The sequence below is a fragment of the Papaver somniferum genome, chromosome 9 (genome assembly GCF_003573695.1).
Source record: "Papaver somniferum cultivar HN1 chromosome 9, ASM357369v1, whole genome shotgun sequence".
NCBI classification, from domain to species: domain Eukaryota; kingdom Viridiplantae; phylum Streptophyta; class Magnoliopsida; order Ranunculales; family Papaveraceae; genus Papaver; species Papaver somniferum.
In genome coordinates this window covers 192,724,810-192,748,054 of record NC_039366.1, presented here as the reverse complement: position 1 = coordinate 192,748,054, position 23,245 = coordinate 192,724,810, and the positions used below count along the sequence as shown (strand labels likewise).

At 40.5% G+C, this 23,245-nt stretch overlaps 1 long non-coding RNA gene across 1 annotated transcript; it reads left to right on the top strand.

Annotated features, from left to right (window-relative positions):
- Window positions 1-21,849: 21,849 nt before the first annotated feature.
- On the top strand, window positions 21,850-22,987 carry LOC113309811. The gene is made up of 3 exons (XR_003340760.1): window positions 21,850-21,910; window positions 22,266-22,310; window positions 22,853-22,987. It is a non-coding gene; the product is annotated as an uncharacterized LOC113309811 (long non-coding RNA).
- Window positions 22,988-23,245: the final 258 nt, after the last annotated feature.

Here is a 23,245-nt window from a genome sequence, read left to right as displayed (position 1 = left end):
TAGGTTACCGAAAGAATTAGGAAACGGACCCATAAAGTCAATACCACACACATCAAAGACCTCAACAATTAAAATAGGGTTCAAGGGCATCATGTTCCTACGGGAAATGGTTCCTAATTTCTGGCATCGTTCACAAGTAACGCAGTAACTGTGGGAGTCTTTAAACAACGAAGGCCAATAGAATCCACACTGCAATATCTTAGCAGCAGTTTTCTTAGCACTAAAGTGACCCCCACAAGCATGATCATGACAAAAGGAAATAATACTGGACTGGTCACTCTCATGTATACATCTCCTAATAATATGGTCTGGACAATACTTAAACAAATAAGGATCATCCCAAAAGAAGTGCTTAACCTCAGCTAAAAATCTAGAACGATCTTGTTTACCCCAATGTTGGGGCATTCGACCAGTGACAAGATAGTTCACTATATTCGCATACCAAGGTAATTGGGTAACAAAGAACAATTGTTCATCAGGAAAGCTATCCCTTATAGGAAGGGAATCATCTGGGGAACTAACAATTAGCCTAGACAAGTGATCTGCTACAACATTTTCGGCACCCTTTTTGTCTCTAATGTCTGGAGAAACTCTTGCAACAACAGAATCCACCTAATCAATCTAGGTTTAGTATCCTTCTTAGACAAAAGATATTTTAAAGCAGCATGATCAGTATATATGATGATCTTAGAACCTAATAGATAGGGTCTAAACTTGTCTAAGGCAAACACAATGGCTAATAGTTCCTTCTCGATAGTGGTATATTTCAACTGGGCATCATTCAGAGTTTTGCTAGCATAGTAAATCACATGAAGTAACTTATTTTCTCGCTGGCCTAGAACAACACCAATAGCATAATCTGAAGCATCACACATGATCTCAAAGGGTAGGTTCCAGTTGGGTGCCTGGACTATGGGGGCGGTAGTGAGTAATGACTTAAGCTTCTCAAAAGCCTCTAAACAAGCATCATCAAAGACAAACTTAACATCTTTTGCAAGCAAATTGCAAAGAGGTCTAGACATCAAGCTAAAATCCTTAATGAAACGACGATAAAAACCAGCATGCCCTAAGAGTGACCTAATATCTCTTACGGTTTTTGGAACCGGTAAAGTTTTAATAAGGTCAACTTTGGCTCTATCCACCTCTATACCCTTTGAAGATACAATATGCCCTAGAACAATTCCTGAACGAACCATAAAGTGACATTTCTCCCAATTAAGCACTAAATTCTTTTCCTTACACCTAGTCAAAACTAATGACAAATGATGCAAGCACTCATCGAAAGACGAACCAAACACTGAAAAATCATCCATAAAGACCTCTAAAAACCGTTCTACCATGTCAGAAAATATGCTCATCATGCAACGCTGAAAAGTCGCAGGGGCATTACATAGCCCGAAAGGCATGCGTCTATACGCAAAGGTACCAAAGGGACAGGTAAAAGTGGTTTTCTCCTGGTCTTCTGGGGCAATAACGATCTGATTATATCCAGAGTAGCCATCTAAAAAGCAGTAGTGACTATGTCCATATAATCTCTCTAGCATCTGGTCGATGAAGGGAAGGGGAAAATGGTCCTTCCTAGTGACCTTGTTCAATTTCTTATAGTCAATACAAACACGCCAACCCGTGGTCACTCGGGTCGGGATTAACTCATTGTTATCATTCTGGACTACAGTAATACCAGATTTCTTGGGAACAACCTGAACGGGACTGACCCACTTATTGTCTGAAATAGGGTAGATATTGCCTGCATCTAATAGCTTAAGAACCTCAGTTCGAACTACTTCTTTCATATTGGGGTTTAGTCGACGTTGCATATCCCTAGAAGGTTTGGTGTCTTCCTCTAAATAGATCTGATGCATACAAACAGTAGGACTTATACCCTTAATGTCTGCTATGGTCCACCCTAAAGCTTCCTTGTTATTTTGAAGGACGGTTACTAGCCTACTTTCCTGATATCTATCCAAGTCGGAAGAAACAATCACAGGTAAAGTCTCAGACGAGCCTAAAAACACATACTTTAGGGTATCTGGCAATGGTTTTAGGTCCAACTTAGGAGTCTCTTCTAAAGAAGGAACAAGGGTAGACTTAGAAACTGGTAGTGGTTCAAATTTAGGTTTCCATCCATTACTAGTATCTAACAAAGGGGTTGAATCTAACAAAGCATTCACCTCATTAATCACCTTATCATCATCAAAATCAATCCCAAAGTGAGCTAGGCATTTCTCTAATGGATCTTTTAACAAAGTGTTTGGTAATGACTCCTCGACTAATGTTCTTATCATGTTCACCTCTTCTATATTCGAGTCATCTAGTTCACAGGGTAGCTTACTAATATTAAAAATGTTCATCTCAATAGTCATATTACCAAAAGACAAATTCATAATACCATTTCGACAGTTAATGATCGCAATGGATGTAGCTAAAAATGGGCGACCTAAAATCACTGGTATTTGGTTCTCTGGGTCAGGGACAGGTTGGGTGTCTAGGATAACAAAATCCACTGGATAAATAAACTTTTCAACCTCTATGAGAACATCCTCGATCACACCACGAGGAATTTTAACGGACCTATCAGCTAACTGAAGTGTCATCTGGGTAGGTTTCATCTCAACAAGTCCTATCTTAAGGTACACATGATATGGAAGTAAATTCACACTGGCTCCTAAGTCAAGCAAAGCTTTCTCAACACGGTACTTACCTATTGTACAATCAATGGTAGGGGACCCTGGGTCTTTATACTTAGGAGTAGTGGTATTCTGAATAATAGAACTCACATGACTAGCTATGAAGGCTTTCTTTTGGACACTGAGCTTACGCTTTCGCGTACACAAGTCCTTAAGGAACTTGGCATAAGAGGGAATCTGCCTAATTGCATCTAATAATGGAAGGTTGATATTAACCTGCTTAAAAACCTCCAATATATCATTAAAGATGGACTCCCTTTTAGTCGGAACTAGAAGCTGGGGAAACGGGGCTCTGGGAACAGAGTCGGGCTCATCAGGACCCTCATTGGTCTCTTTGGAGACTCTATCAGTCTCCTCATTTTCTGGCTCAGCAGGGTGAACTACAGCATGTTCACTATCAGGCATGGCAACCTTGTTGTCAACTTTCTTTCCACTCCTAAGAGTTGTAACAGAGTTCACATGATTGTACGATTTCTCTCCTCTAGGGTTAGGATCAGTATGACTAGGGAACCTTCCTTCTTCTCTCTCATTGATAAACTTAGCTATTTGGCCGACTTGAAGCTCTAATTTAGCAAAGACTGGGAACTATTCTTAAAATTATGTTTGGTTTCCTCTTGAAAATTACCCTGGCTTTTTACTAACATTTCCTGGCTTTGTGATAGCATCTCCTGGCTCTTCCTTAATATACTAAGGGTTTCCTCTAAGCTGGTTATTCTATTCTCAGATGGGTTCTGGGTCTTACCTGAAGAGTTCTTAGTATAACCAAAACCTGGGGGAGGCTGAGAATTACTAGACTGGCCTTGATTCTGGACCTTAGACCAAGAGAAATTAGGATGGTTTCTCCAACCAGGGTTGTAGGTCTCTGAGTAGGGGTCAAACTTCTGACGGTTTTCAAACCTAGCATTGTTATAGACAGCATGAGCTTGCTCTTCACTAACCTGACCTTCCCAGAATGAGTTATCGGGCTCTATTCCACAACTAGAGACTTGGGCGGCTCCATTAGGTTCAACAAGGGACCTATTTTTAGGCTGATTCAATTTCAAAGCTTCTAACCTTCTAGATAAAGCAGCAAACTTAGCATCTGAACCAAAACTTGTATCTACCACATTGGTGCTACTTCTATTGACCAAGAGTCTTTTAGGGGGTTCAACACAAGACTCCCACTGTTGGGATTTTTCAGCGATAGCTCCTAAGAAGGTAAAAGCATCTTCAGCATTTTTACTAGTGAACTCACCAGCGCACATAGATTCGACCATGGCTTTGGTCGAATAGTCCAAACCATTATAAATAATCTCTACAAGTTTCATCTTATCAAATCCATGGTGAGGACACTGGTATAGAAGATCATTGAATCTCTCTAAAAATCTATAAAGAGACTCTCCCTCTTGTTGCACACTAGTACTAATGTTCTGCCTAACAGCTGAAGTTTTATGCTTAGGGTAGAACTTCATATAGAAGGCAGCGATAAGTTCCTTCCATGTTTCTATGGATTCAGAGGGTAAGTTTTTCAGCCAGGTCTTGGCTTTGTCTCTCAAAGAAAAGGGAAACATCTTAAGTTTCAAGACTTCATCGGTAAGGTCCTTTATCCTAATTGCTCCACAAATTTCCTCAAAGTCCCTAATATGAAAATAAGGGTTCTCATCATCCTTTCCTAAGAATATAGGGATCATCTGGAGAATATTAGGTTTTATCTCGAAATTAGCCGTAGTGGCTGGAAATTTAATGCACGAAGCTCGGTTGGACCTAGTTGGGAACATGTAATCTTTCAAATTTGCCATCGCTGGCACAACAGAAGTACTAGGGGTACTTTCCTCACAAAGAGACAGATTCTCAAAACTGAAGTTTCCAAAAACACGGCTCTCAAAATAAGAATCTTCGAGCTCCCTGCTTAAATCAGAAGAACTACTAGGTTTTTCGCTAATCGATCGACCTAGAGTATCTCTTTTCCAAGCCCTAACAAAATCGGGCATACACTAAAAATATCAAAAAGAAATAAAAATCCTAACAGGAAGGTTCTAGTAATCACACAGCAGGCTGAGTCGACTCTACCACAACAAACCTAAAGATTTCTAGCAAACAACAAGCATGATGGCTCCACTTAGATTGTTTCTAGACTAGCTTCTATCTCTCGAAGGGGAATTCGTTACAGTTTAAACAAACCCCTCTGGAATCAATCCGAGTTAAAGTAAGTTGAATCAAGGCGAGGGAAGCTCAGTGGAGATTTGATACCCAAGGCCTCACCGGTATAAGGCGGCGCAGTCACGCATTCAACTCACAGAAACCATCAAGAACTTCGAAGTATGCTTAAAAGGTGACCAATATCTTTCGAAAATTTTTCCTAACAAGCTCGATACCCTATAGGTCTCTTTCTAATCAGATTTTAAAGCTTGGGTTCGCATTAGGTTTTGTTTTCCTAAGGCGGGCAAGAAGGGAGCGGTGATGAAATCCGAACCCTTATCTTGTTTAGGCCAGGCCTTGCCCTTTACTAGGAATATAAAAACAGTCTAGTTCCCCCTCAAACAATTATCACCTTAAGGAATACAGTAACCCGCTTGCAGGAGATTCGCGAGTGTTTCGATTGGACTTACCTCCCGTACCAGACGGGCGATGAACCGTTGTAGTCGACTCGGGCCACTGACTCCGGTGTCAGTGTACGAACCCGAAGGACCGAGGTGATATTGTAATCACCGTCCTTCCCTGCACACAGTTATATTTAAACCACCCTTCCGTGGGGTTTAAGAAAATTAAAAAAAAAAAGTCCAAAGTTCATAGTCCAAAAGTCCAAAAATAAAGTGCAAAAGATAAAGTAAATTACAAAATATTTCCTAATACAATTATAAAAAAAAAAAAAAAACTAAATCCTAAAACAAAAATTGTCTTCTTTTTCTTCTCTTTTAGCTTTAAGCTTTGTTCCAAGTCTTTAGTATCCAACTTCAAACCTGCAAATCAAAGACACACCCAAAGAAACGTAAAGAGGAACAAATAAAAAATAATAATAAAAAATAAATAAAAAATAAATCTAAAAAAAATGCTACCTAAACACAAATCCGCGTCGGCGGCGCCAAAAATTTGATGTATTTTCAAATAGTGATTGTAGTAGTGGTAAAAAGGTTCTTTTCAGACTTGTGAAGAAAACAATTTTTAGATTTAAATTAAACTAGACAACTAAATAAAGTTGTTCAAAGTTATAGAGAAAAACACCAAGACTCTGGATTCCACCATTGTCCCATTAAATGATAAATTCTATTCAATATTCATGCAATTTTTTCCTTTTCAAGTGATTCTAATATTTGCCTATATTAAATTTTTGAAGTAATAATTGTAATCACAGAGTATGAAACATCAAAAGTTTTAAAAAACCCAGCATGCTTCATCAAAATAATTCACAACTATTCAATAAAAATCAATTTATCTATTTCAATTCCATGCAAATAATCATATAAAAAATATTGCAAATAAATAGTAAAAATAGAATTATACCAATTAATCTGGGACAATGGCTTCCTCCGTTGCCTCGGCTAATAGGTTTAGCTCCTCATACCAAAAACACACTCACAAGATAAATTCATGGCTAAAATAGGTGTTTTTATTGATTATATAAGATGAAACAGGAATTAGCAACGCTGTAGAAGTGTTACAGCGTCACTGTTACAAAGGGGTAAGTGCTATTGAAGACTGTTGTAAACGATAATCCTTTACTGCTGTAAAATAACGACACTGGTATTGTTATTTAAGATTGTTGAAGAACGACTGACTATGTGAGTCTGTTCTTCGTGTTCTTGAAGCTCTTCAATGGCAGCAGCAGCAGCAGCAGCACTGTCTTCTCTGTAATCGCTTCTCCTCGGCTCGCTTGGACTCTAAACTCTCTCCTAAGGTTCTCTAACCCTTGTATGACATAAACCCAACTATTTATAGGCTTTAAATCCCCTAGAAACTCGATCAAAATCGTTGAAAATTCCCATTATTCTTTACGGGCAGTTGGGAGAATAATTCCCTTTTTGTTGCGTTCCACTGTTTTGTTAGCTATTCTCTCGTCACAAATCTATTCTATGACTTGGACTAAACTGATTTGACGTGTATCTCACGTAAGAATATCCCATCAATCTCTCAAACAATTCTTGAACCCTAAACATAGAAGCGGTATCCTGTTTGGACTTTGATCTCTTCTTATGGCTATTCCATCCCAATTGGATCGAGGAAATTGCCCATAGAAGCCCTGTTAAGTCTATTAGAGTCCAGCCCAATCGAAATCCAGTGTTGAATCTCATAAAATCACGTCAAAAATCCAAACTCTAATTTACTGCTGTGAACTCCAAATTTCCCTCCATTTTTCTGTTTTGAACGTGAAGAAGAAGGGTGTCCCCCTATCCTCTGATGGGGTGCGAACAGCAAGTGGTCACCCCTTATCAAGTGGGTGCCCCTTATCCAACTTAAGGATGCCTTTAACAATTCTTCTGGGATGTTTTCCGCACTTTTTCGGGGTTCCTCCGGGGTATTTCTGGGTGTCTCCAACATACTTCTGGGGTGCTTCTTGTAGTTATCAACGGAGGTTCAAATGCCACATTTTTAGCCAATTTCGCCACAAAGCCTTATTCTTCCAAAAACACCTACAAATAAATAAAATAACCAAATAAGTACGATATCGAGCACTAACAATATATACAAATGAGCTATATTAGACACATAAATGCGTCTATCATTACGCCACCAGTCACCAGGGCCAGAGATGCCGCTACCGCTCCTAACGCTTCGTAAAGCATGGAACCTCAAACCGCCACTAAGACTCCAACTACCCCACCAACTGGACGAGAAATCGGAAGAACCAGAGGAAGCCGACCCTATATCACCATCGCTGATTTGATGGAACGACAGGAGGTTCTCGCTAGAGCCCAGACGAATATGGTTTCCACACATAAAGAAGTACTCGTCTTTCTCAAATCCCTGACAGAGCGGCTACCGCGTGAGTCACGCCTTCCAGAGACGATTAGAAACGCCTCCAACACCCCCGACGCTAGCACCTCGGCGGAACGCGTCTCCGCGGACGAGGAGATTCGTGTCAGAACCCCATTGGAAAGCAGTCAGCCGTCCAATTTTGCCACACGAGAGGATCTGGAGCAACTTCTCCGGAATCGAATTAAGAATGATGAAATAGACATGCATCAACATCAACCTCCTTACCCACCTGAAATACAAAGGATTCCTCTTCCAAGAGGATACTCCTCTCCTCAATTCACCCTGTACGACGGCGCCGGAAATGCACGTGAACATGTCTCTCGTTTCTTGGAGTCCCTAGGCGAACATGAATACAATCATGTTCTTCGTCTAAGGGATTTTTCGAAATCGCTTACCGGAAGAGCGTACACATGGTACAACAACATCACGCCAAACATCATCCCCAACTGGGATGGCATGGTTACCGCATTTTACAAGAAATACTTCTTTGTGTCTGAACAAGTTACCTTCTCGGACCTAGGAAGGATGTACCAACGGGAAACGAACATCCAAATGATTTTGTTAAGAGATTCAGGGTTCAAGCACTAGATTGTCATGACCCAAACGTGACCGAGCAACACATGGTGAATTCATGCATCAACGGTGTGGCTCCCATTTACCGCGCCTTTCTAGAGAACCTGCGTTTCCAGACATTATCTGAGCTCCATGAAGATGCCAGGCGATCAGCAACGACAGCACCAACATTATTAGAAAGAGCTAGACCAACCAGAGCTGAAGATGTACGCAAAACTTGCGGGAATAGACGTCTCATCAACAAGCAGTACAACGCTGGTCCCTCCTCTGTGAGCGTAGTAAACAAGGTAGGAAAAAGGAAGGCTCCAGCTGCAGACCAACAACCTAAATGCAAATCATCAGCACGACGAGCAACTCCGCCACGGAAGGCCGCCGCTAAAGCTCCCATGCGTCATCACGAAGCTGAAGGAAATACCCTGTATTTTTCATTTCCCATTGAGGAGGTGATCGATCTCTTAGAAGCATGTATTCAAGATGATGTTATCAGACTACCATCTCCCATACGCCCACTGACTGAGGCCGAGATGGCAAACCCCAAATACTGCCACTACCGCAGATTTGTTCACCACCCAACCAGTGATTTCAACAGACTGAAGCATATCTTCAAAGAAAAGATAGAAGCAGGGGAACTTCAACTAGGAAACGAGGGAGTACAACGAGACCCACTTCCGGTGAGGAATTGTGGAGTCTCCGGGGACTCCTTGCACGAGACTGTGTGATCCATGATGCAACACATATGCAAAATTCTCTACCTTTCCAAGGTGCAGCGCCAAGATATATTCACGGCTCTCAATCATGTCGTGTCGGGCAAACGGCTTTTTCCCTCCATGGAAGCCACACCAAGAGCCCACTCTCTCAGCGAGCGGAATAGAAAAGGACAATTGGGGACTGCTGACCACGTCCTATTTAAGAGGTATTGAATTCGAAAACACGCTAATCGACACGACCTCTGACTTTAACATTGTTACTTTTAAGACTCTGAAAGCTGCGGGATTTACGAAACAAGAGGCTACCCATTCCCCATCCGTGATTAAGAACCCGGAAGGGGAATCCTTGAACGCGTACGACTACATTAACCTCGAGATCAAGATGGAAGACGCTATAACGCGTAGCAAATTCCACATTATCAAAGAATTGGGTTACGACATGATATTGGGGCACTTGTGGGTACTCGACAACAAGGCGAAATTAGGAACATCCCCTCTACCGATGTCAACGCCCGAAAGAATCTCAAACAAACCGTCCCACTTGTTGCCGCATCGACGAGTTACCGATGGAACCCGGACACCTGGATATGACCTGTTGATGCTAACTCATAGATTCCAAACGCAAGTAAGTTTGGCCGAACGATCTTCTTTACAACCAGTCATTTCTTCCCTATTCTATCATGGGGACTCAACACGATTACTGGCGCGGACGCTGTCAAGAGATGTGAGTGGGGCGCTGGTCCATTCAAACGCTTTGCAAAGAATTTGGAAGCTGCCATCGAAACTGACGAGACCAAGATTCAAACGGTTGTACAACACCCGAACTCGTTTCAAATCGGAGATATGGTGGTCAAAGTGAACTCCTTTCAAGTCGGGAAGATGACGGTGAAGATAGCTGCTCGGACCGATTCACCCAAGGAAAAAGAAGACGATCCATATCTGGTGGCAGTCGTCCTTTTGGGAGGTTATTGCAAGCTCATCAACACAGACAAGCTGGGAGGCGTGATAATTCACTCGTGATGGCTCAATCTTTTCAATCCCTAAAACGTTGTACTTCCCTCTTCCAACACTCTCCCTTTAGTATTTTCTTCAACAATTTCTCATTCCGTTTGATATTTGTATTTCCCCAAGATGAATGCACCGTTTGTATTCTTCTTTAGGGTTTCGTTTTTATTCAAAAGGCATACGTTTCTTTCCGAATGAGTTTTCCAAATCTCATAAAAATATACCAAACAAATCCCAAATCATTGAGAAGCCATTAACCATCCAACCACAACCAGAAACACCAACTCATTCTAAGGGAAGGCTTGGGTCTTTCAAAAATGAGAAGTTTTATTCAAAGACGGAAACCGAAACTAGTTGCCGCGAATACAAGGAAGGTAAAAAAAAAAAAAAGTCTGCAAAACATCAGGACAACTAAACGAAGAATAGAAACAATGGAGAAGAAGAAGAAGCTAGTTATAGAAAGCTAATGTGTGAATTGCCAATTCCTCGGTCAGAGCTTTTTCAAACACTTTCCCCAACAATCTTTCGGACAGCAAAGGTTCCATCCGGAAGCCACATCAACAATAGCAGCCTCAACATCCCACCCAGAAGTCGTCTCAGCAGCAATATCATCCGACTTTTTACCAACATCTGCCTCGGCAACCAACCCAGTGTATGCCACCACGACTTCTCCAAGGCCACTGACAACAGTTGCGCCGTCTTCTCCAAAAGTTGTTTCAGTTTCATCAACCGCGACATCATTATCTTCCTCGGAAGTCTTCTCAGCAACCTTTCGAGGAGAATTTCCCGATTAATTAGAATCAAGGGTTATGACACCGTCCTGGACAGGGGAGCTACGTTGATTTCCCCCTAAAAGTTTCACAAGCTAGGTTTTCCACCGTTTCAACTGAGAAGCGAACTGTCCCGCCCTAACAGTGGACCGAGAAGAGGTTTTTTTTGCACCAAATCCTCCCAATGCACTGGGATGCTTCGTCGCCTTCCCGTTCTTCCTCCAAAGGTATGTCCCGAATGATTTCGCCGACTTCACGAAACAGAGATTCAATTCTATTCAATGCCTCCCCATGAGAAGAAGACTGGTTTTGGTCGGCTCCAAAGTTTCTCCCCGAAAAATTGGAGACATGTTTGTCATTGGAAGATCCCATTATGCGCTACAAAACCAGAGAAACGATAGAGGATAGACACGATTTCAGAACGACCCGTGAAAAATGAAGGATTCAAGATCATCTCTTATAACCAGAAGAGCGATGAAGTCCCGAAAAGGAAAGCCTCCTAATAGCCGCAGATTGAGGCGTGATATCAGATTCTAATAAAACCGTTTCTACTAGCGAGGTAAATTAGGGTTTGGTGAGAAAACGTGGAAGTACATGTTCAAGACACGCTTGCCCGCATTTTTACTCTCTGCCACCAGCATCGAGACTTGGAAAAAACGAGACCGACAAGGTGACTTGAGGAGAAGGAATAACGCACCCTTTCTACGGGCATAACACTTGCGGGGTTTTGAATAAGGCAAGGAATTCCTATTTGAGTGAAGTAAGGAAAAGAGGCAACCGGGCCCGTGAAGACAAATCACCATGCCAAAAGCGCCCATGCCATTACCTTGGCCCCACACGCCAAACCATGCATGCTTTGCATCACCAAACCGTGTCATGCCTTGCACCATCGTGCCGCGCCATGACTTGCCGCACCAACACCAACAAACTCGCCAAGCCAACGTCATGATTTTCCCTAACCCATCCAAGGTGATGCATGGCCAGACTAAGCCGAGCAATTTTCATCTCATCACTCCGCGGTCTGCACCACCAGTACAATTTATGCAAGGCCGCCAACACGGGAAGCACGGACTCTCTTTACCTCTCGAAAAAGGTTACTCGGACTTTCCTGACCATCTTATCACGACTTGTTGTTTCGATTTTTTGTCCTAGCCTGTCACCATCTTATGCTTACCTCGCAACAATGCTCTTGTTCCGAGCTAAGCAGGGGACTTAATGTTGATGGTGGTTTCTAGTTTAGGGTTAAAATCGTAAAACTGTACATACGACATGACGTCACTATGACCATTAGCACATTTATTGAATCAATCAGCATGCCTACGTAAGAATTACTGGGGTACCTTTTTTTTTACGTGGGTCATTTTCCACGGCAAAACCCTTAACATTGACTAACATCATCCATTCCAAACCCTAATTCTCATGCTACCGCGCCAAGGCATGCCAACCATGCCAGCCGCACCACTGTGCCAATGGCAAACCATGACATCCACGTCTTCGCGCCAAGGCATGAAAACCATGCCAGCCGCACCACTGTGCCAATGGCAAACCATGCCAGCCACATCTTCACGCCAAGGCATGTCAACCATGCCAACCTCACCACTGTGCCAATGGAAAACCATGCCAGCCACATCATTGCGCCATGTCATGCCAACCATGCCAGCCGCATCACTGTGCCAATTGCAAACCATGCCAACCACGTTTACCGCGCCAAGGCATACCAGCCATGCTGGTCGCACCATGCGCCAATGGCATGCCAAACCATGCTGGCCGCACCATGCGCCAATGGCATGCCAAACCCTTGGCCCCACCAACCGCACCTTGCCTTGGCCCTACCATGCCAAGCCGTCCAAACCCTTGGCCCCACCATGCCAAGCCAACCGCACCTTGCCTTGGCCCTAGCCATGATGGCCGCACCACGCGCCAATGGCATGCCAAACCCTTGGCCCTAGCCATGCTGGCCGCACCACGCGCCAATGGCATGCCAAACCCTTGGCCCTAGCCATGCTGGCCGCACCATGCACCAATGGCATGCCAAATCCTTGGCCCCACCATGCCAATCCAACCGCATCTTTCCTTGGCCTTACCATGCCAAGGCGTCCAAACCTTGGGCCCCACTATGCCAAGCCATCCGCACCATTCTGCCTTGGCCCCACTATGCCAAGCCGCCCGCACCATTCTACCTTGGCCTCACTAATCCAAGCTGTCCGCACCATTCTTCCTTGGCCCCACTATGCCAAGCCGTTCGCACCATTCTCCCTTGGCCTCACTATGCCAAGCCGTCCGCGCCATTTTCCATGGCCCTACCATGCCGACCTTCCCTATGCGGCTACCAAAACGAAGTTTTTTCGACGATCACGACCACCCTTCAATCCTAGATGCAAATCCTAGTCGTCCAAGGTCGTCAGACAACGCATGGTAACCTTTGTCCCATAACCCTAGTTTTGGTCACGCCAAACCGCGCCAAGGCATGCCATGCCACATGTGCCAATGGCATGCCAACCACCTTGTCGCGCCATACCATGCCGACCTTCCCTATGCGGATACCAAAACGAAGGCGTGCGACGATAAAAGACCACCCTTCAATCCTAGATGCAAATCCTAGCCGTCCAATGTCGCCAGAAAACGCATGGTAACCTTTGGCCCAAAACCCTAGTTTTGGACACGCCAAACCGCGCTAAGGCATGCCAATGGCATGTCAACCACCTTGTTGTGCCATACCATGCCGGCCTTCCCTATGCGGATACTAAAACGAAGGCGTGCGATGATCAACAGCCACCCTTCAATCCTAGATGCAAATCCTAGCCGTCCAAGGTCGCCAGACAACGCATGGTAACCTTTGGCCCAAAACCCTAGTTTTGGCCACGCCGAACCGCGCCAAGGCATGCCATGCCACATGTGCCAATGACATGCCAACCACCTTGTCGCGCCACGCCATACCAGCCTTCCCTATGCGGATACCAAAACTAGGGCGTGTAACGATCGACGACCACCTTTTCATCTAAGATGGAGATCTTAGACGTCCAAGGTTACCAGCTAACGCATGAAAACTTTTGTCCCTAGTTTGGTCGCGCCTAAACAAAGCCAAAACCCTAACTTTTGGCCGCGCCTAAACCAATCCATATTAAAGCCATACCGAGCATGCTTTCATGCCAATGGCTACCAAACGAAGGGTTGAAATAATCAACGGATACCTTTCCTCTTAAGATGCAAAATATCGACCGTCGAAGGTCACCGAGCCGACAAGTCTCCCAAGCTCGACTTGCTAGACGATAACAACATGCTACATGTTTCCCATGAAAACACTCGAGACAGCAACGCGTGTCACAAACTGGGGGATGCTCATTGGGTATTGGTTTGGCGGTTTACAGCGTGCGGCGTACACCACGCCGTTATAAGAAAGTATCATAAGGATGAGGCGGTTACTAAATACATGGAGTAATGGTGAAACGCTTTCTTTTACGGAACATCAATTCCAGGCATTACCGGTTACCACCTCCTCCCATTTACTCACCCGTTTTCCATTTCTTAATGAGACCAAAGTACGTTTCACTTCGACTTGTATAAATAGACATTACCTATTTTCACCGAACAACAACTTCAGGTCAGGGGCATACAACACTCAGAAAACATTTTCTAGCTTTTCATCTGTTAGCTTTTCACTTTCTGTTACAAGTCGTAGAAAACAACTACTCTTCCAGAACCAATTATTCTGGTCTCAAACACTTTCTTCACTTCCCTCTCCAAACCAACCCTTCTCCTTCACTTTGTGACCGAAGCAAGTTTGGAACGGCCATTTCTTGGTTTAGGCCGGATTTGTACATATTGATCTCTTGAATCTAAAGTACTCCATTGCAGTACATTGTTTAGGGTTTAAATTCGTTTCTCACACACATACCCAAAATTACCAAAATCAGCAGAAACCGTTTTCACCTTCAAACAATAGTGTTTAAATAAAATAAAAAAATAAAAATTTCCAGCCAGGGTTAGCCTTGAAGAATGCTATTTCTCGTAAACATAAAAAAGATATTTTGAGAAATGCTTGGCCCAAGGCTTAGGCTTTGGCACTTTGGCTTTCACGACATTTAGGGAACTCGGGGAGGATATTGTGGATCTTTTGAAGAGGCTGCACAATCACTTATCCAGGTTTGATGTCAGCGCAAAGAAATGTAATTTATTTTTTCATAGATTAGATATTGTCATTCAGAAGGGCATTGACGCCCAGTTGGTGACAAGGATCCCTTCCAGTTATTTGAAGTGATCCTCATTGTATACGCTTTTTCAATAATAAAAAAAAAAAACTCTAGTTGTGTGGAAGCCGATGAGGAAAAATCTAGGCAACACTGAAAAATAAAATAATAATAATAATAAAGTAAATTACAGTGTTTAGATTGACTGAGGCAATAATTCCACACAATTAATTATATTTTGTTGTGTTTTTTTAGAATTTTTTATTCTTTTTCTAGGATTATTTTTGTTAGGAGCGTGTACTACTAATCACTCTCTCTCTAATGTGGAGCATAGCCTCCAAACCCATTAATTCCAAGATCTATTGTTGCAAGAATCAAAGGATTGACATACCGTAATCGAGACAATACAATGACCCAGTCAAGAAGTAGCTTGAATAGTGATTTTTGAAGAACGCAAGACAACATGGAACTGTCGTCTCAAGCAAAGAATGTATGTCGAGGGAATTGGATTTGAAGAAGGTGACGAAAGTGGTCAAAATGGGAAGCCAACTATTGTAGCAAAAGTGTGTGCAAGAGAGAGTAATTGTAATGGGTACGTAGTATTTCCTGGTTTTCACCAGGCAACATTACGAGCTTCTTGACTTACCTATAGTCATGGGGATGTATATGTATGCGTAAAATAAAATATTTAGAGATGTTCCAGGTGAACTTAATAATATCGCACCGGACAACTCAAGGGAATTTCAACAGTTATTGAGGGGCAGTATGAAATGGGGTGTTCGGCTTTGCCATTCGGTTGCACGCAAACCTCTGCCAAAGAGGGGCAACTGTAGACACCCTAATTTTGTACATAGTTTGGAACCGTACTTCCGCGAGTTACGGTCTAGGTTCGTATGCCCACGGTAAAGGTCCAAAAATATGTATTTTTCACCAAGACCAATTGCATGTACATCCATTATGAGTCAAATTTGTGCTAAACCGTTAGTCCATAAACTAGTGAACCATAATATTGGGCATACCAAAATCTTCCAAGGCATACTGAATGAAGACAAAAAAGGTTGTGAAATAGCAAAATCAGATAACCCCTTATCCCAAAAAAATTTTAATGGCAAATCTGCCCTTTACTTATTAGTGTTATTAATCTTGATTAATGATTAAATATTTTGTTTAGTGATTAAAATAATTTTCAGAATTATAAGAGTTGTTTAGATGAAAAATTTGGGGAAAAAAAATCAAAGTTTTGGTTTGGTTAAGAAGGAGAGAAAGAGAAGGAGAAAGTGAGAAAATTCTAATTCTTGATTCAATGGAGGATGAGGAGTGTCATATATCATCTAAAAAACCTAGAAAAATACACATAAACTACAACAATGATTCCCAAATGGTTGATTTCCTAGATTACGAGAATGATTCAATGGAGGATGAAAAGGTTCGGCTTACATTTATGAGCTGAACTGATCCCTTTATGAATAGTTCGGCTAGCTGAAACTGTTTAGGTATGCCCAGAACATTTGCTAGACACTAGTTCGGCTTGTATAAAATTTTCCTAGAAAGCCGAACCTATTCCTGAGAGTTATGGAATAAAAAATGTTAATGGTTCGGCTTATATAATGAAAATCGTATCAGCCGAACTGTTCATATACACTTTCAGGCTGAAAATTTGAAGAACCGTTCGGCTCAAAAACAACAACATTATGCGCCGAACCTAGGTTCGGCTCACAACGCAACTAAATTATGTGCAGAACCTAGGTTCGGCTCACAACTCACCTAAATTATGCGCCGAACCTTGATCTGAAACCTGGATATTGACAACTAATGAACAGTTCGGCAAGCTGAAAGTGTTATTGTTATGAGTCGAACCAACTAGTTCGGCTTGTTTAAAAATATCATAATGAGCCGAACCTAGTCCTGTGTGATCTGGAAGAAAAATTATGTGAGGTTCGGCTCATAGATGTAAGCCGAACTGTTCATCAATGGGTTGGTTCGGCTCATAGATGTAAGCCGAACCTATTCCTGAGAGTTCAGGAATAAAAAATGTTAATGGTTCAGCATATATAATGAAAATCGTAGATTTTAACCCATTAAAATCAAGTAGATTTTATCTTCATCTTCAAGAGAATGAAAATACGAAGATAACGCAAAAAGAATGAGGCCATTCCGACATTGGACGAAGAAGTTATGATCAAAATAAGATCGAAAGAATTCAGTCTACAGCGGGAAGTTCGGCTGATAACTCATCAACACGAGTCAGCCGAACCTAAAGCCTATAAATCAATATTTTCGAAGTGTTTAAGGGTATATAGGTCATTCATACCCATTAGACACCCCTTATCAATACACCCTGGTTAGGAAAATGACTTTGTATGCCTATAAAGTTTTTGGTATGCCCAATATTATGGTTCAAACTAGTGCCCATTACTCCTGAAGTCTAGTAAGTTGGACGTACACCAAAATGATAATCCATCAACCATTAATTAAGTCCACCTTAGAGTCCACCAAACTCGTCCACTTTAAGGTGTCCGTGACCAGTACATGTCCAAAGTTGGACGTTTCCTCTGAGAGAAAAATGTCGACACCTTGTTTTATTTTGTTCCCAAGACTTGTCTCCCTAGCTTAGATTTTAGGCTTAAATGAAAATATTTTAATTTAGGAAATGAAATGGAATAATATAAAGAATGTAGGAATATTATTTTTTAAAATGGGAAATGGGAAATGAAATTTAGGTTTTTAGTTAGAGTCGTCGGATTGGATCGTTGAATACTAAGGTCGTAGTTAAGGGAGTAAGACTATAAATAGGGAACCATTTTTTGGTGTCGGGGAGGAAAAATTGGGATTGCACGATATAGAGAGAAAACTAGATAAACTTCTAGGAGATTTTTAGTTGAGAAATAGGAGATATATAGAATTCTTAGGGCATTAGAACGGTTTGGTGTTGGGATTATTCTTCGATAAGATCGTGTTCGCGGAACTACTAGCCCCTGTTGATCTTTCCAGCCTAAGTAACATCATGATCACCTACTTGCGAAACCAGGATTAGGTGCATTGCGATTTAGCTTGATAATTTAATTGGCATTTATAATTATATGATTTAATTTCATCATTTGTTAGTACGAATTAGAACCCTAAAATCCCGATTATAAAGTAGAGGCCAATTTTCGGATTGGACGGGCTAGGTGCCTCACACCTTCCTAGCCAGTATCTTGATTCCGTGACATTTTTTCTGTTTTGGATCAGTGCTTATTTTGGGTCCCAAAAGTACTGGTCAACAACTCAACCACTGAGTTTAGACTAAAGGAATTGAATGAATTCAATAATGAAGAAAAATTGCTTTCGAAGCAAAATTCCTATGGATTGAACGACATTATCCATGTTGTAACTCGAGACCTCCATCATCATGTAACGTAAAACATCAAAGGAGGCCTGGGATATTCTTAATATCGTATTTGAAGGGAATTCCTTTGAAAAAGAAGTTAGGCTTCAAACCCTATCTTCTAAATGGGAAAACCTTCGTATGGATGAAGACAATACCTTTGATGAGTTTGATCAAAAACTTTCTGAAACAGTGAATGCCTTTTACGCTTTAGGAAAAACTATTTAAGATAAAGATATTGTGTGTAAAACTCTAAGGTCTTTACCAACAAGATACGAATCTAAAAAGTATGCCATCATGGAAGCAAATGATCTTTCCACACTATCTAGAAGCGCTCTAGTTGGTAAATTAAAGATCTTTGACCTTGAATACCGATTAAAGAATGAAGAGGGTATTAACCTTAAAGATGTAACTAAGACTTGTTCTTCGGATACAAAAAATGAGAATTGTAGTGTTGATACGACTGCACGACAATTTAGAAAGTTATTAAGACAAAAGAAAAAGAGTTATCCTCCTTCTCAAAAAACACAAAAATGTGTAGAGAATAGAGAACAAAATAATTTTGATAGCTCTAATTGTTCCAAGGATCAAGAGAACAAAGATTTTCATGCAACTGTTGAATGCACACCTGAAAAGGATACTGAAGTAACTTTAGAATCCAAGGCACTTGAATGTGATAAACTTTGCAAAGAGAATGAAAGTCTTAAAAGGGAACTTGATATTCTATATAAGGATATAGAATGTGTAAGAAATGGTCAAACTTATCTTGAAGTCTTGGAAGAATACAGAAAACAAAAAGGTGATGATCGAAAAGCTCCAAAGCCAAAGGAACTCGACTGTGATCTTCGTGAAGAGAATGGAAGATTTGAAATGAAATTTGATGATTTGTATGAGGATATAGAGATTATCAGCAATGAACAAGATTATCTTGGAGCCATGAGAAGTCACAGAGAGCAAATCGAAGAAAGTCATGATCGAGAAAGGAAACTATATACAAAGTTGGAGAACCTAAAGAACATTAAGGTAAGTAATTCTACCGAATCTGATATTTCTTTAGATTATAAAGTTCAAATTGATAAATTTAAGGTTGATCTAGAGAATGCTCTCAGTAAAATAAAAACATTGGAAAAAGAGAATATGGGTCTAAAAGTGGACTTGAAAAAGTTCGATAGTAGCACAAAAAAACTTGACTCAATGTTGAAGTCAACTAGAGTTTCTCATGACACGCGAGGATTGGGCTACAAAGGTAAACAAACTTTGAATACTAAACAGGAAACAAAGTTTGTAAAACCTAAAGACTCTGCTGAAGAAATCGCTTCAAAGGGTGCAACAAAAGATTGCTCTTCCATAAAAAAAAATCTGTAACACCTTCATCTTCAGCAAAAGACGGAAAACGTAAAATCCGTCAAACTCCAATGGAAGATAATCCACAACAAGGTAACACTAAGCCTCATGTTTCGTGTGTTACTAAGCATTGCTCTTATTGTAAAAATAAATGACACTTGGAAAGGGGGTGCATATTCCTTAAATGGAATGAGAAATCCATAGATGCACACGTTTCCGCAAAATTGGCTGAACTCAATAATGCTTCTCGTGCTAAATCAGGTCATCATTGTCCTAAAAATTAGCAAAAAAAATATTGTAATGATAGTTCAAAGTTTGTTGGTCAGGATTCTCCAAAGTTTTCTCATTATCACTCAAACAATAAAAGGAGAGATAACTTTATAAAGACCAGATCTGATGTTCCAAATTGGAGAAAGGCTAACTCTCAGAGTTTTCCACATTTCAGTTACCCTATTGTTTCCTCAAGAGATTCATCTTGGATTTCAGGAGGAAATAATAGGAAGAACAAAGCTGCTCCTGTAAAACCCATTTCTACATGGAGTCCAAAGTCTTCTCTAAAGACAACCAGGAAGGTATCAAAGGATAGTCACAATGATGACACTCGAATGATAAGTTTCAATACTCATTACATTCAGAATATTGTGCTAAACGTTCTTGATCAAATGAATGTATCTCCATGTTGTCATCGTTATAAAGATAATTAGGTCTCATATCGGTTACCTTATTATGATTTTGTGACTTTGGATTTAGCGAGTTTCATATCTAACCTTTTGGGTTGCTTAATCAAATAATCATAAAAGGATGATGACAATTAATCCCATATGTGAGTCACGATTATACTATTATAAATTTATTTTTCATAAGTTGTGTATATAGTATACATATGAGTTTTTGGTATTAGCTTATTACTATTGGCACGTAATAGTTAAAACCACTTCAACCTTTCTCTGGTAAAGGTTGTTTTTGTTGTTCTTATGTCTTTGCGAAAGGATGACAAAACATTGAAGTGAAGAGGATGCGAAAGTTGAGGTAACAATCTTGTTGGTTAATTGTTTTCCTGTTTAAGAAAAGCCTGATTTTTATTTCATATATTTATTGCTTTTGCTTACCAAAATTTTGGTACAATTGATGTTTTATTCCATCATGTGTGTATGGATGTGTGTGTGATTCAATTAGTTCCGATTAAGAAAAACTATTGTTATCTTGTGTGGTATCAATTTTTTAGGCTTACAAAATTTCGGTGTTATAATGTCCATGTTGTTTCAATTGCTTCCGGTTGAGGTGAATAATTATGCAGGTTGATTTATTTGGTTTGTATGAATTATTTATGGCTTAACGAAAGAAAAATTTTACGGGATGGATTGTTTAGTCCATTTCGATTCCGGATAAGAGAAACTAAGTTTATCTTAGTTAGACTTATCAAAGTGGATGTTTCGATTATTCAAGTCTAATCGAATGACTTAACAAGAAATACTAGTTAACTTACCTAGTATTTGTCTTGTTTAAAAGTGAAAGGTCTAAGTTATATGGACAATTATAGCCTGATGAGAAAAATAGAGTTATCTTTATTTTGGTCTTATTGAACGAAGCAGTTGTATTTGTACAATCAGTTTAGCAAAGGAACTAAGGTGCTTAGTTGATTTTTGGTTTGCTAAACTATCAGGGAAAATTGCTTCGGGCAATTGTTTCTAGAGCTGGCAAACCAAGCCAAAACCCGCGGGTTAGCCCGTCCCGTCCCGTGAAAACCCGCACCCGTCCCGGATCGTAACTAAACAAGACGGGCGCGGGTTGTATAATTAGTGGATTGTGAAGAAACGGGTTAACCCGGCCCGTACCGTGAAACCCGCGGGTTAACCCGGCTCATTCCCCACCACTAGGCCGCGTGTCACAGTAATGTAAGCCTGTTACGTACGTGTCACAATATCTTGTTTCCCTCATATAAAAAGTTAAAAATGAAGAAAGAAACCCTAACTCCCTAAGCCTAAGCCGCTGCCGCCTTCATTCTTCCTCTTCTTTTCTTCTTCCCTGCTGAGTCTTCTGAATCTGATGGCAGGTACGAATCACAGTCACAGAACAACAAATTGAAATATAAAGATCAAAGTTTAAAGGCTAGCAGGTAACAACAACATACTTCAAAGTTTTACCCAAGATTTTTCTCTTCACTATTTCCAGATATCATTTTGTCTCTGAAATTTTCGTGTAACAGCAGAAGAAGATCGATCTCATGTATTTAAAGGTTCACTGAATCACTCTAAAGGTTAACTTCAGATCTCGTGTTTGAATTTCGGATTTCATCTTCTTACAGTTACAATCAAAAGTAAGTTTTCTTTTCTTTTCTCGTAAATATCATCAAAATAAAACATGGGTTTTGGTAATCAATTGTTAATTTCTTAAATCTAACCCCTTTACTTTTTTTATTCATCCAGTCTACCGAGAATACTCATACCAGCAGATGAAATACTAGCCTTTTTTCCCCAATTCTAATTTTATTGTTGGTAATCTCTGCTGTAGTTTGCACATAGGATATTTAGATTCTTTAATTGGTAATTTTGGTTGTGTTTATCGATTTTTCCCCCACAATTTATCTGAATACTCTTGTCTCTCTGTCCTGCAACTTAATTACTGTTTAGTGATGAACAAAATCTCATCTGTAACCTTTCCATGGAACTCAGGGGGGACATCAAGCACCATCTTTGATTAAATGTACTGGGGAGAGAGTGAGTCCTTTTGCCTCCATGTGTTGTTATTGCTATCAGTTACTGCATCTTTTTCAGTTCAAGTTATTCTTCAATGTTGTGTTTAGCTGTATGATTTGGTTGGAATATTCGACTATATCAGTAGTGGAATTTGAGGTCTGAATTTCATTGACATTAGGTTTATATATGATGAACTATTAGGTACGAGACTGGTAGGTCAATTTGTTCTGTGATTTTTCTTTCTCTTAGAAATCAATGATACACCTGATGAAGATAGCTTTTACACAAATAACTCATACAAGTGACAAATTCTCAATAGATTGGTAGTATATACTTTTTAGTCACCAACACAGCCAGCAACATAAATAGCACCACCACCATCAGAGCATTATGCTTAGAAGAAGAATTGTATAAATACTTACAACAGATTTAGAATTTCTGAAATATGGTTAGGTTTCAATAGACAGTTGATTTTTTTTTCTTTTCTTTACATTGCCAGTTTTGACGTTTCTGATTCTCTGAATGACTCTTTGACTTGTTCTTTGTGGCTCCATCCATTTCAGGATGTCAAGTGTACAAGAACAAGAGTTACCAGAACCAGACCATTACAACGATGTTATGAGTGGTGACGGTCAAGATGATGATGATGATGTTGAGATGCTAGATTCTGTGAATGAGGATCCAACTGTTGGTTGTGCACCTGCACAAGTACTAAAGTAAACTACTAATGACTAGTAAAGTAAGTCTAGTATGAATGTATGATACTATGATAGTATCTGTGTGACTGTGTCTGTGTTTCTTTAAGAAGACTAATTTGTTTAGTTTTGCAATCTTGAGTTTTTGAATTGATATACCAAATGAATTGGATGAATGTTAGATACTTAGGTTGTAGCTTGTAGGAAAGGAACTTTAGATGCCCTGAATGTGGAAGGAAATAGCCCAAAAATCGATTTCTG